Below are 15,621 nucleotides of genomic sequence, written 5' to 3' on the forward strand. Positions count from 1 at the left end.
GGTTTATTTCTTGAAAAGTAAATCTGATGTATTTGAGACTTTTAAGAAATGGAAGGCCATGGTTGAGACTGAAACGGGCTTGAAGCTCAAGCGTTTGAGATCAAACAATGGAGGAGAATACGAAGACAGGGGGTTTAAATAGTTTTGCACAGTGAATGGGATTAGAATGGAGAAAACTATCCTGGAAACGCCGCAGCAGAATGGCGTGGCTGAGTGCATGAACAAGACTCTCAATGAGCATGCTAGGAGTATGAGATTGCATGCTGGGTTACCAAAGACTTTCTGGGCTGATGCAGTGTGCACTGCTGCATATCTGATAAATAGGAGGCCTTCCGTTCTCTTAAGCCATAGACTACCGGAAGAAGTCTGGAGTGGAAAAGAGGTAAATCTTTCACATTTAAAAGTTTTTGGTTGTGCTTCGTATGTCCATGTGGAGTCTGATGCTATGAGTAAACTAGATGGTAAATCTAGTAAGTGTTTCTTCATTGGATATGGAGATGAGGTCTTGGGTTATCGATTTTGGGATGATCAAAATCAGAAGATCATTAAAAGTCGGAATGTGACTTTTATTGAGTATGCTATGTACAAGGATGTGTCAAGTGCAGAACCTGAAGTTACAGAGCAGTAACCGAAAATGTCTAAGTTTGTTAACTTAGATGAGCTTTCTGAAAGTACAGTACAAAAAGAGAAACAATTTGTGGAGGTGGAGCTTGATGAACAATGTTCACTCACGGATGAATGTGATAACTAAGAATCTTCAAGAAACTTACAGCACCGAGAAGAGTCTTATTCTTTAGCAAGAGGCAAAGAGAAACGTGATCGAAAAGCAACAAAGAGGTATGGCTTTGAGGATATGGTTTCTTTTGCTCTGACAACTAGTAGTGGAGATCTATCGTCTGTTCAAGATGGTATGCCGAAAGAGGTGGAGTCACTACGAAGTGGTAAAGCTTGGGAATCGGCAGAATTACCCAAGGGAAAGAAGGCTAAAGGGTGCAGATGGGTCTACAGGAAGAAAGAGTCATCGGATAAAGCTGTATGGTCAACAGGACAAATAGGGAGGCATGTTGTTATGTCTAAATCAGGTCCTATGCTTAAGTTCAAGAGGCGCTTGGACTTAAGTGACACTTGTGGAGTGTGATTGCCCTTAGGGGCTAAGGCGGAGACATCTGGAGGAAATACATTTTGCGACTTGATGGGATTCAAGTCAAGGTGGAGATTGTTGATATTTGTGACTTGAATAAGACAAGTCAATACACGTGGGGCCATTGCAAGTTGCTGTTCAGCCTAGGAATACTTCTCCTAGTTGGATTCCTTGTGTGGTGTCGTGGCTTTACACACCAACTTTGAGTCCTTGCACTGGGAGGTTTTGGAGTACTTCTCTAACTTGTATTAGGAGTACTATTCTGACTTGGAGTTGGAGTCTTTACCCAATGTATAATAGCATGGTGTTGTGCGGCAAAGTGTAGAGCAAAAAGGAATGGTAATATTTGCTTGTGTTTTGGTGTGCCAAAAACGTGTGGGACAAAACGTGAGATACGGATATCAGGAGAGTACAAGGGCAGGAAGCACAAGGGGGTATTGCACAAGGGAATTAGAAAAGCCAAGTGTGGTGTTTTCTTCTTGGTGGTTTTTGGAGGAGCCAAAAACAAGTGATTAGAAGAAAAAGGGTGCTGCAGAGTGAGAAAAGAAAATAGAGATCAGCCGTCATCCGTTCCAGCAAAAGAAGAGTTTGTACATCTGTCTTTTGTATTATATTTTGGGAATAATCTCTCTTGTGTGATAGTTAGATTTTGGTGTATTGGGGCTTTAGGATCTGAGTGATTTTCTCTCTACTATTTTTGTACTCCATCTTTTGATAGTGAATTTTCTCTGGGTCGTCTCCGCCAATGGATGTAGGCTTGTTAAGCCGAACCACTTAAATCTTTGTGTCGTGTGTAATTGCTTATCTTTGTTATTCCGCATTCATCTTATTTTTCGCATCTCATGGGTCTTGGGAAATAGGATTAATTTCCTAACAGCCTAAACTCCTTAGTCAGGTATTTAATAGGTTTTCATATTTAAGCACATCAATTATTATCTTCGTATGATGTTTATTGATTTGCAGACCGTGTGTGTATGCAATGTCTGTGTGTCTTCACATGCTCGTGTGCACGTATACATAAGCATACATGCCAGCCTGATGGCAGTAAACATGCTTTGAGCTTGTAAGAATGGGTTCTTACAGAATTCCTGATATGAACATACCCATGAAGCACTCAACTCAAATCAACCTAGCTTAATCAAATTTTTCGAACATTAAATGCAATATGAAATTATGTCTCTGGTTATATGGTAGCATTCGCATTCTGCATGGTCACGGTTATGCAAAATTTGTAGTTGACTTCATTGCTGGCTGAGATGGGACTAAACATCCAAGAGCCACATACCTTTTCAACAGTAGATGGTTACTCCTTAGATGTCTTTGTCGTCGATGGTTAGCCATATGAGGTAATTTATGATTTAATTAGCAAACTGGAAAGAGTAGTCCTTCTATACGGAAGTAAATTCAACATCTATTATATGGCATTAAGACAAGGCCAATTGGTCTGCCACTACAATATATCTTTTATTTGCCATAGTTTCGTTCTTCTTTTTCTTTTTTCACATTCCACTTTTTTTTTTAAGTAGTATTTTGAGAAGGTAAATGCGCTTTTGGATCAATGGAATTGTATGAAATTTTTGATTAGTTCACACTACAAAAAAAAAAAGGGTTTAGTGACGTGGCAACTATTCATTATTTGTTACCACGTCACCATATGGTAACGTGTGAAAAGAGGACACGTTACCATGGTAATTTCTAACGTGGCATTTTTTACACGTCATCTTATGGTAACGTGTTGTATTAACACGTTACTTTATTGTAGCGTGTTAAAAAGACACGTTACCATATGGTAACGTGTGAATATGACACGTTACCATAGGGTAACGTGTTTATTTACCACGTTACCATATGGTAAAAAATGGTAACGTGGTAAATTGACACGTTGCCCTTTGGCCATGTGTTAATTTAACACGTTACAAACTTGTAACGTGTCCTATTAACACGTTGCCATTTGGCAACGTGTCAATACAACACGTTACAAAATGGCTAAAAATTTAAAAAAATTAAAAAATAAAATTTTTCATAAATTTGATAATAAAAAAATTGTTTTAGTGACTCCTTGCAATATTTGGTAGATGAGAAGTGTGTTTTTTTATACAAGTATAACCTTGTAAACAATTATACAATTCTATTGAAATTCATTAATCTATTATTATTAATTATATTATCAAATTTAGTACGTATGTTAATAATTCAAACTATATAATATATAAGTTGTAAAAACTTGAGCCATATATATTATAATTTATGTTTATTGAGAGCGATGAGGACTCAAACATACACATGAAAAAGAAAATGCATGGGAGCTTAGGACTTTGTGGCAGGCAGATCGATCATGATTGCATGCATGCAATGCTAGTACATTAAATTTAGTGACTCCTGAACTAGCAATATGATAAAGAAATGATTATGAAAAGAGCTAAATTCTTAATAACCCTATCAATTAATTAACAAAAGTGAACTGGATGCAAGCTAGCACTGAACATGCTATACATTATTATAAAGTTGAGCAATAAACTTGAGCAATACATTATTATAAAGTTTATACAAACTAATGAAATAAATAAACAAATCAATATATACTATCATACTTTATAATGATCATTATAAAGTATATATCATAGGATTTTTTCCTACTATATTGCATGTCATATAGTAATTAAGTTCTTTATATTATGGTTTATGTTTTGCATTATATAAAATTATAAATTCTGCATATATATATATATATATATATATGATCAAATTTTTTTGTTAGCTAATTAACTTATTAATTTGGTTGAAATATATTATTTTTAGGGTCCATGGATGTTTGTATGATAGGTACGTACGTAGGAATGTAGGATTGTTCAATATGAGCATGCATGCAAAATATTTATATCTACATTTTTAAGTAATTAAGTAGTTTGAAATTAGGTAAATTTATTTTATTTTGTGTAGGTTTTACAAACCTATTAAGTAAATGATCATTTATATAATAAACAAAAAATTGAAAATTGATTTAACAAAAATAATAATAAAAAATATAGAATGCTGAAAAAAATGAAAAAAAATAAAAATAAAAATTATGTAACTTTATTTTTTAAAAAAAAAAATTGCGACAAAAACATAACTTACATTTATTTTATTTAGGTCCCCCTAACAAATTATGCCTTTCAATTTGTTTAATATAATTTGGTTTAGGTTTTGCAAATTGATATTAGAGTACATGTTATTAAATCAACAACGAACATAGATTTTTTTTTTTTTTTTATTAAGTACAGTACCCATGACAAATGGTTTTAATTTTGTATTATAATGTAGTTTAAGGTTTGGAAATTTAGATTTTGTAACAATTAACCTAGAAATATTTTATTTAGGATCCCCGTAACAAAGACGATATAAAATAGGAAAATATAAAATGTAGATTATGTTAAGGGCTATAAAAAACCTATAAGACACAAACCGAAAACAAATAAAAAACCTATATTTATTTTATTTAGGGTCCAAATATATACATAACAAATGCATAAAAAGGAAAGACAAGAATAACAAAAAAGTAATGAACCTACTTTTACTTATTCACCGTTAGGGTTCCTTTGGGCCATAGTAATGCATTTATGTTTAAGTTTAGCGTTATTATGATCATGCAAATTATCACGAGAGTGAGCTATTCATTTTAAACAATAATCACCTAAACGATCCGCATGATGACATCCAATACGTCCGACCTGGCTTCGTACCAATCGAAGCGTATGTCATTTTATATGAATTAAATATTGTACATTGATTGGTTTGTTGTAATTTATTTGTACATTGATTGTCAATTATGTCCTCGACATTCCCGGCTCTTCGATTGATCTAGGCCCGAATTACGGATACCCAGGCGTTCCGACAGGCCTTACCCAGTTCGGGTATCAGTATGAGACTACTCCTCGCGCCTCGGACAAATCCCCACGTATGCCATCCCCGGGGACCGACATTGGCAAAGATTGGGTTATTGTCGCACAGTTATTTTGATCCGCCGCCACACAGCAGCGTACCTGTGGATGGTAGTGAGACACAGGCCCCCGATGACATGGATGGTGGGACAGATGACCCTGCTTGGCCAGTATTGGCTATCGACCAGGTTCGTACGATAGGTATGTATGTATGCTATTTCGAACCATAAATATGTACAAATTTATGCATAATGGTACATGTAGTAATTAAGTTTATAAATTCAATTAATATGTGTTTAACCATTTGTGTGTTAATACTTCATCATTGCAGATAGCGACGGTAACTTTGAAGTGTTGACCGCAAATGACTCACACAAGTTGTGGGACATTCCCGCTGGGAAAAGGGTCGTCATGAAGTATAATGGAGCGTGGCAGCCCATAGGACAAAGCGGCAAAAAATTTAGACTGATGATGGGCAAGACTTGCAAGGCCGGGTCCTTTATCAGGCTATCTGACAACTGGAAGGATGTACCAGAACAATGCAAGGAGGAATTATTGGAGTCATTGATGGTAAGTATGGATTAGATATTCTTAATTTATGATATGTAGCATTTGTATATTAAATTTTGTAAAAGTGTATATTATATAGCATTTGTATATTAAATATTATATAGTATTTGTATATATATAACATATAGCGTGATATATAGCATTTGTATATTAAATTATGATGGTAAGTGTATATTAAATTTGTATATTAAGACCCTAGTTTTTAATTGATGTAGAATTACTTCTACATCATGTCTGGGTCGGATATGACGCAAATAAAAAAATACGCTTTCAGAGACATGGGCGAGAAGCAGAAGCTTTTGAGACACAAGTTAAGGAAGAAGCTCATGATTCAGAGCGACGACACTCCTTCGACAGTGGCGGCAAGGATGGGCCAGACCATTTCAAAGTACAACCCCGCAGACGTGAAAATATTGTTGGAAAAATGGTGTAATCCCGCTTATCAAGTAGGTCACTTCAAACTATTTGTGTTTCGTTAATTGTAATTGTTCGATGCCTTAGCTATTAATAATGTCTACATATTGTGTTCGTAGGCTTATTGTGCGCACATGAAAGACATACGAGCACATAATCAAATACCACACTACACCGGCTCGAAGAGCTTTGCAAGGGTGGCACATGAGGGCATACTACTCTAATTCACCATAACTATATATGTATGTCATATATTGCGTAGTACATATACGAACGTTGATAATCATGGTTTGCACTTATTGCAGGTAATTACTTCGGTCAAGGCTCCTACACAAATGAAGGCTTACATTAAGACCCATACAAAGAAGGATGGTAGCTGCCCAAATCTGATGGTCGCAAAGAGAATTGTAAGTGGCAGACACCTTGTCATGAATTTTTATTTATGTATTAACTAATTGAGTTTTAACAATTATATATATAATAATGATCATGTATAGGCACGGATGGAGGAGTTATTGGAAAATGACCCTGCGGAACAGGTAGATAGGCCCCAGGGGACGATTAGGTGGACACCGAATGACGCTTATGCTCAGGCGCACAATAATAAGCCTGAGTATGCGGGTCATGTTCGAGGGGTCAGTAAGAATATTCTGCCTGCACGCGGCACCATCCACTCATACTATACACCGTCCCAAGCACGGTTGCAGAACCGTGGCGGGACAATGGTCTCGCGGGAAGAACTTGAAAGAGACATTGAAGCTGAGATGGAGAAGCACATGGAGCAAATGGATGCGAGGCTGGCGCAGCAGAGGGACGAGATTACTGCGGCGGTGACCGCGCGGGTGACTCAGCAGATGGCTGCTCAGATGGTTGAGCAGATGGCTGCTCAGATGACGGAGTATGAGGCCCGGTTTCGCGGCCTTGAGGGGTCGAGACGTATGGGGTCCGAGCCGGAGGTGATGACTATCAGGAATCCGCAAGATGCGGAGTCCCCAGCCCGAGTGATTCTGAGATCCTTAGTTGATAACCGATCAGGTAACAATATATTCTTATTGTTTCTATTTGAGTAACACGATTATCTTACGAGATGAATATCATTTTAATGGCTAGTAATTTTGTTTGGCAAATAAACTTTGTTTGTATCTAAAACAATTGTATATAACACAATTGCAACGTACTATGTGTAGATGATGTAAGAGTAGAAGCTGAGGACGACGATCACAATGAAATCCAACACCAGACCCCGGCTCGACAGAAGTCTCGTTTGTCAAGACATTATACCCGTAATTCAACAACCCCGTGAGTAACATTGATAATCGAACAGCATATATATATATAAACTCAAAATAATCTACTTTGTAGTTCCTGGTTGGTTTGGTTGTGATTTGAGCTTTGCATAGTTAATCTTACCATATTTGTTGAAGCCGTCTCATTGAATAAATGTATATGTAGATATATATGTGTTTGTGCTTAGGTCGTGCAAATATGAATGTCGATGTATATTTTTTCTCACTTACTTGGACATTGCTTATCTCTTAGGAGTTGATAAGTATATATCGCAAGTGTCAACTAGCTGATTGATTGTTTGTTTTATCATTTGCAGTTAGTACAGATAAGTCGGGAGATAATAATGGTCATGATAATCAATGTTCACTCGGCTTTGGTCGGAGTAGTGTATGACTTGGCTTAAGTTTACATGTATAATTTAAGGCTTAAGTTTTTTGTATTTATGAATAACGTTAGTTGCATTTTATTTTACTATTTCCTACTTCCTACGTTGATGTATATATTTAGAGTTGGATTATTGTAGTTGGATTGTGATTATATATTTGATGTTGGATGGATAGTTGGATTGGTTGGTTTGGTTGGTTTGGTTGTGATTATCAGGTGTCGATCGTCGGAACAGAAAAAAATTTACAAAAAAAAAAAAAAAATTTCCCTACCAACTTTCGTAACGTGTCATATTTTGACACGTTACAAATGTTTGTAATGTGTCAGAAACTGACACGTTATAACATGTTGTAACGTGTTAAAATCTGACACGTTACTAAATTGTAACGTGTCAGATGATGACATGTTACAAAAATTGAAATAGTTACGCCTACTTTCATAACCTGTCAAACACGTTACTATAGACACGTTACTACACTTTAGTAACGTGTTAACACCATATGCACGTTACTAATGGTCTGTAATTAAAAAAATTGATTCTTGTAGTGTCAGTTTTCTGAATTGCATTACAAAAGCAATTCTTTTTGTGTTCACAAGCATTGCTTGATGGACTTTGGGTTGATGCAGGGCATAGATCAGCTTAAAACTGCATTGGAAAGCGAAGTTTTAAAAATTGAGGTAATATCTTGCTACTCATTTCTGCTTTCAAGTAGGATAGCTGGCACTAAACACGATCTTGTACCATGTCAATTGAACAATCCAATTTTCTATTCTATTCTTTATTCTAGTTCCCCTTCTCAATTATATGTGAACAATGCATCCATAACTTAGTTTGGAATTTGGGGTTGCTATTCAGAGGCAAGCTTGGCCGAATCCTCGATCATCACCTACTGTAGGCGAGCTTGATCAAACAGTGATCAAATGTGAACCTGATCATTTGACAATACCAAATGATGGGACTGACGTATAGGAAATTGATCCTAAGCATTTGAAGTTTAGAAACAAAATTGCATCAGGGTCGTATGGCGATCTGTAAGTTTATAGTATTTATACATACCTTCCTCTTCTTCTTTTTGGCTAGGCATCTACTGATTGCTGTTAGTGTTAAATTAACGAACTTGTTTAATTGAATCAGGTACAAAGGTACATATTGTAGTCAGGAAGTGGCTATTAAAGTTCTCAAGCCTGAGCGTGTAAATTCAGATATGCAGACAGAGTTTGTACAGGAAGTCTTTATTATGAGGTTTGTTTGAATCATATTATTTGCACTATTTGGCCCTTTGATATCTGTTCTTCATTTTTGTGTTTGAGGATGTTGTGCAAGTCCTGTGTAACTGAGCTTCATGTTCTTATTATGGGTGTTTGTTGTATGTTCACGTAATTAGGAACCAATGTAAAACTAGCACCCATGTGTGCCTTTATTCTATGTGGGCTATTCATCTCCCAATGTGAGACAAGAGTGTTACAGGAAGTAGATGTATTAATTAATGACAGCAATATCTACCTCTCCACAATCAACTCTCTGTCGATTCTTTAATGGATTCTGCTTATTTCTTGATCTGAAACTTACTTTAATTCTTGTTTGATTCACTCAAGTTATAGTGCTCAGCCATATATAAGTAACGATGATTCTACAGTAATTTTTCTTTGGAATGCTTGGTTCGCTTTAACAAGCTTCTTTTGAATATTGCAGGAAAGTTCGACATAAGAACGTTGTACAATTCATAGGTGCATGTACCAAGCCTCCAAGCTTGTGTATTGTAACAGGTGAATTCCATCACGTTTGCAAATTATATTTGCTTTTAATGGCACCTTGTTACTTTAAGATTTTTGGTTATTTTTATTTGATATCGTCATTTCAACAACTTGTTTTCTGCTTTAAACTTTCAGAATTTATGTCTGGTGGAAGTGTCTATGACTATTTACATAAACAGAAGGGTGTTTTCAAGCTTCCGTCCTTGCTCAAAGTAGCAATTGACGTTTCCAAGGGAATGGACTACTTGCACCAAAATAATATAATCCACAGAGATTTGAAGGCTGCTAATCTTTTGATGGACGAAAATGAGGTAAGCGGCTTCTCAAATATGTATTTTATCCATGTCAATTTCAACATGGTGTTCGTAATTGCTTTCTTTGTCTTGTGTTTGTGCATTTTTTTTTAATCCATGATATATGGTGGCAAGTGCAGATATCCTCATATTTTCTTTCTGTCTTCGTAAGGATCTCAGGTGGTTATATATTTCTAATGGTTTAGACCATCACATATTTTCTGGTCAAATCCATAGTCTTTTCCTCAAAGGATGGTCTGTTTGATTTTTATAGATTCCAGCATGTACAAGGCATGACTGGTGATTACATGGTAATGGAAGCTTCCGTCCACCCTGTAGATGAAAAAAAATACCACTACTTATTTCTTTAAGATATTTCTTGTGCTGAAGTGTGGTATGGGTAGATTGAACTTATATCACTAAAAAAAGTTATTCGACCTTCCTGTTTTCTATCTACATTTTCTTCACTTCTAAACCCAGAACTAAATAATCAATGGCCAGGTATTGACAGTGCTCTGCCTCCGATTGTATCTAGCACTTCTAAGGTCTCTTGCCGACCTGCATATACAGAATCCATTTCTAATGGCTTTTCCGTTTAAAAGTTTTCGTAGTTCTCATGTTTACTCACTGGGCTTACATTACTGAGGCATCTGAATTAATTTTGATGAAGGTTTCATATATATGCCATGACTAACTGTAGTTCAGCACGATTGCAAAATTTATTTATTTATTTTATCATATGTTTTGCCTTTCAGGTTGTTAAGGTTGCTGATTTTGGAGTTGCTAGAGTAAAAGCTCAATCTGGAGTTATGACTGCAGAAACTGGGACATATCGGTGGATGGCTCCTGAGGTGTGAATTTTTTACATGAAATCTTGGAGCCTTCAATTATAAAAAGTTTTTGAAGTGTTCCAATACGTACTGACATCTGCCTTTCCTACAACTAACATGGCTACATATGTTATAAATTGTATTTGGAATTTTCTGATAATTCTTCATATTGTGAGTAAAATATGCAAGAGCTTATTATAAGTTTTGATAACCGTGGAATTAATATGGCCATTTGGTTATTTAATATTTACTTATGCCTATTTTAATCAGGTATCAAATTATTAAAAGTTTATATTAGATTCTGATATTAGACTAGTAACTGATTGTGTTGACCATCACTTAGAAAATGAATCTATTTGAAGCAGTGGGTTGACTGTGTGTTGCAGTTGTTAGGCCATTTGGTCATGTTGGATGTTTGCTCACTTGAAACTGTGTTGCACGCAGAACATTATTTTTGGACTTCTTTGTCTACAATGATACTGATTTTCAAGGCACTCAATTTCTTTGACCTGATAATATTGGTTATAAATTAGGTATCAGGCCAGTGGTCGTTATACAAGACTGTATGTTAAAATAAAAATAAAAAATAAATAAACCTTGTGGATCAGTTAGTGGAGAAAATTTGGCTTTCGAATGTTGTACTTTTCTTTTATCAGGGGCATTCCTGTTTTTCTGTGAAGACCTGGGAGCTGGAAAGGATTTCTCGCCCTTCCCTTTTGTATGACTTTTCATTAGATTAGAAATATGGTACTGTTCTCTTTTGCTGCCTCAAAAGAGTGAGAGAACAAGAAAATGAAGATAAAAGAAAGAAAGAACAATAATGGCAACCTAAATTTGTTGCCTTAAAAGTGCTGCCTTTTCAATTTATGATTGGATGTATACCATATATCAGTTTGCTTGGCAGCAGTTATTTTCTATCTTCTATTAGGAGGTTATCATATTGTCATTTTCTTACCACAGTTCTTTTGCATCGAAGGTTATAGAACATAAGCCATACGATCACAAGGCTGACGTTTTCAGTTTCGGAGTTGTGTTATGGGAGTTGCTAACTGGAAAGGTATTGCTTGGTGGTGGTTTTTTTTTTTCCTAGAATAAAGTATTTGTGACTTGCATTTTCCCCCTTCAATTGAATTATCTCTTCTTCTTTTTCTTGCCAGCTCCCATATGAATACTTAACCCCATTGCAAGCAGCTGTTGGAGTGGTTCAAAAGGTACAATATTTTTTCAACATTGTGGAATAAGTTTTGTGACCATATAATGTTGCCTATATCTCATCCGAACTATAGGCAACATTAGATTAGGCTAGAGGAATTTTCTCCAACTCAGTTTGGAGGAAAATTCTGTCCTTTTCGAAATATATCCGTCTGAGTTCGAGGGTTGAGACCTGTTACGGAACTGGCTTAGTGCCTTCCTGTAACTGAAAAGGCTATGTTGATTGAATGGATATATCTGGTACGTGAACATAAATTACGTTTTACTTCTGTTCCAGGGTCTACGGCCTACTATCCCAAAGCATACTCATCCAATGCTTGTTGAGCTGCTAGAGAAATGCTGGCAGCAAGACCCAGCATTAAGACCTGACTTCTCAGAAATTATAGAGATACTGCAGCAAACGGCCAAGGAGGTAAATTCTCGTTATGCATGCATTCCAATGGTTTCTAGTGCATGATTCAAAAATTAAGAAAATACTACAAGCACCTTTTGATGACTTTTGCTTCTTTGCTAGTATTCTCTCTCTTATTTACTGAATTTTTGTAGAAAATCTCTTTCAAATCATGTATATTTTCATCCACAGCCGTCTTCCCTCCTTCCCTTTCTTTCCCTTGTCTCACTCCCAAATTTGCCTCAAATTAAGCTTGTTGGGTCATGGATCAGCTGAGTTGGGCTCGATAAAACGGTTTGCTGGCCCATCCCTAGAGCTCGGTCATTTTTACTGTTCACCATGTTTATACTCGGCAAATTTATGCCCATTTATGCCCAGTGAACCACGCTCGGTTAGGAGGCTCGGTAAACCGAACCTCACATGAATGTGAATTCTCGAGAAAGCACTCTCAGAATATTATATATACCTGCATAAATATCCCATTTACCGTTCTTCAATATATTGTTGGCACGTGGACCTTCGGTAAGTCCACAGTGTTGGATGAACAGGTGCAACCCGATGCCTGTAAAAGAGGGGTCCCTTCTTTTGTTTTGGCAACTTCTTTTTCCTCTCCTTAACTGAATATTTCTGATTATCTTTATCTTTGAAGTTATATTTTCTCTTAAACACTGTGACTAACTTAGGCATCGGAGCTATGCCCTGCCGGACAACGCCGACAGCTTTGATTCCTTTTCTTTGACATTTCTCAGCCAGATAAATCCCAGTAGACATCAAGATATTTATGAGATCCATCCTACGTCATCATTAGGAAAATTGCTTAAACAGTTTGGGGCCGTCTGTGGGAACTTCGATTTTTTATCGGTTCTTACTAATCTCAAATATTCCGATATGGTGAACGCTCCCCCACATCCTGTTACACCTCCAAACCCCGACCCTGTTACACCTCCACACCCTGCTCCAAATGTTCAAACCAATATTCTTGGAACATCACACGAACCAAACACCCAAGCAACCTTATTGGAAAGTTTTATGAAGCGAATAGCTGAATCAATGGAAGCTATGAGGAAACAGAACGAGGAAATCGTCTCTAGGTTAACTCATAGAGAAGATCAAATGCACGAAGGAAGGCAAGAAGGAGAATTCCAGGAACCACCATCGCCGACTTGACAGCAGTCAGTCCGGCGAGACGCTGAAAGTTCGATACGTGGGAGTCATACTACTATACAAACTAGGAGAGACTCTCACCGAGAAAGATGTTGTAATAAGGTGCAGTTTGGTGGTAAGTCTCATCGTGGCGAAACTAGTCATGCCAAATCCCATCATAGCCGCCCTCACCAAGGTTGTTCTCACCATCCAAATCCTGAAGGGGTTGTCATGAATAAGGAGGTGCGAGATCTTCAGGAGAAGTATGAGAAGATGGCTTTTCTAATTGAAAACGGTGAAAATCAATCCGTAGCCAAAGATCTTATGCAGTATACCAATCTGCCTTTCACTGACCTGGTAATGAGATTTCCTCTTCCTGACAAATTCAAAATGCCTCGGGTCAATAAGTATGATGGAAGCACAGATCCTTCCAATCATATGGAGAGTTTCCGAGCTCACATTATTCTTCATGATACTCTAGACGAGATAGCTTGCCGAGCTTTCCCACTAACTCTGGAAGGTATTGCCAAAGAATGGTTTGGAGGTCTGAGTCCTAAATCTGTTGACAACTTCGATTTTCTCGGACAACAATTTCTGGGTCAATTCCTTGCTGTTCGGAAAAGAAAGAAAAACCCTGCTTATTTACTGTCTATCATCCAAGGGAAAACCGAGCCTTTAAAAGATTATATGTTACGTTTTAATCGGGAGAAGTTGACGGTCGAAACCCCGGATGAACAAATTGTGCTTTCAACTTTGATGTATGGCATAAGAGCTGATGGGTGGTTAATGGCCGAGTTAGCTTGGAAATCAACCTCGGGAACTCTTCGGCAGTTCACGAACAAAGCTGAAGAATTCATTAACCAAGAAGAAACTATCTCAGCTTTGATGAAGTCCAAACCCGAGGAGAGTAAGCCTGTCATTGACTCGGTTAGAATAACACCAAAGGCTTTGGTGGAGAAAAAAAAGACAAGAGATCATCAGAAGGTGAGAATCCTAGAAAAGAAGATTGAGCTACCACCCAGGCAGAATCAGCAGCAACAGTATGTAGGATGGACACCTCTGAACACAACTGTTTTCAAGGTATTCATGGAGCTCAGGAAGGATCCGAGCTTCCAATGGCCCGAAAAAATGAATGCTCTTCCCCAAAATCGTACCACTCAGAAGTTTTGTGAATATCATAACGATCACGAGCATTATACCAAGGATTGCATAAGCCTTCGGTTTGAAATTGAAAAGTTTCTCATAAATGGGAAGTTGTTGAAGTTTGTAGCCGAGGAGAAAGGTAGAGAGAAAAATCCTCAAAACGAGTAGAGTCATTGTTCAGCACAGAACATGGAGCCGGACAATAATAATTTTCGTAATTAGAGACAAAGGCGTGATGAACCGAGGGTCCCTCATACCAATCAACAAAACCCTCAAAATCAAACCATAGTTGGGGAATCCGAACAATCGCAGGAGGATTGGCTGGGGGAGGGGAATCCAGTTCGGCAAGGAAAGCCTATGTTAAGCAAGTGAGAACGGAAGAAGTTTTTTCACTTGAGAAGCCCTCCAAAGCCCATAAACTGGAATCGGGCGTTCTATCATTTTCAGAGAAGGATGCGAAATAAATTTCAATGCCACATGACGATGCGTTGGTGATAACTTTGACAGTGGCTAATCAAGCTATTCATCGAGTTCTAGTGGACAATGGAAGTTCGGCTGATATTCTCTACTGGACAGTTGTTCAACAACTAGGCGTTGGCCGAGAAAAGTTAAAAACCTTTCTTGTCACCATTAATCAGGTTTGCAGGGGAGCATGTTCAACCCATCGGAATGATTTCTCTTCTAGTAACAGCAGGAACCGCTCTTAAACAGTCCACAATCATGGTGGATTTTTTGGTGATTGACCGACCATCGGCGTACAATGTAATCATCGGTCGCCCAACTTTGAACCAACTAAAGGCTACAACTTCTACCTATTGTTTGAAGATGAAATTTCCGATGACCGAAGGCGTCGGAGAAGTCAAAGGTGATCAAGTTGTCGCCAGAAGGTGTTATAATACATCTTTGAAGAGGTGCCCAAAATCAGCACTATTGACGATCAGCAATTTGGGCAGTGAGAAGAAAATCCAGTTGAAGAAAGAACCAGCCGAGCCATTGGTTGATATACCAATAGCTGAAGGAAAGGTTGTGAAGGTCGGTTCTCAACTAACTCCAGAAGCCAGGGAAGTTCTTATTCGTTTCCTTCAGGAAAATCTGGAAGTTTTTGCATGGTCTCCCGAGGACATGCCGGGGATTGATC

At 37.5% G+C, this 15,621-nt stretch overlaps 1 pseudogene; it reads left to right on the forward strand.

Annotated features, from left to right (window-relative positions):
- LOC132163769 (serine/threonine-protein kinase STY46-like) overlaps positions 1-15,621 on the forward strand; it is a 33,242-nt pseudogene that overhangs the window by 12,928 nt on the left and 4,693 nt on the right.

Source organism: Corylus avellana, chromosome ca1 (genome assembly GCF_901000735.1).
Source record: "Corylus avellana chromosome ca1, CavTom2PMs-1.0".
Lineage (NCBI taxonomy): Eukaryota > Viridiplantae > Streptophyta > Magnoliopsida > Fagales > Betulaceae > Corylus > Corylus avellana.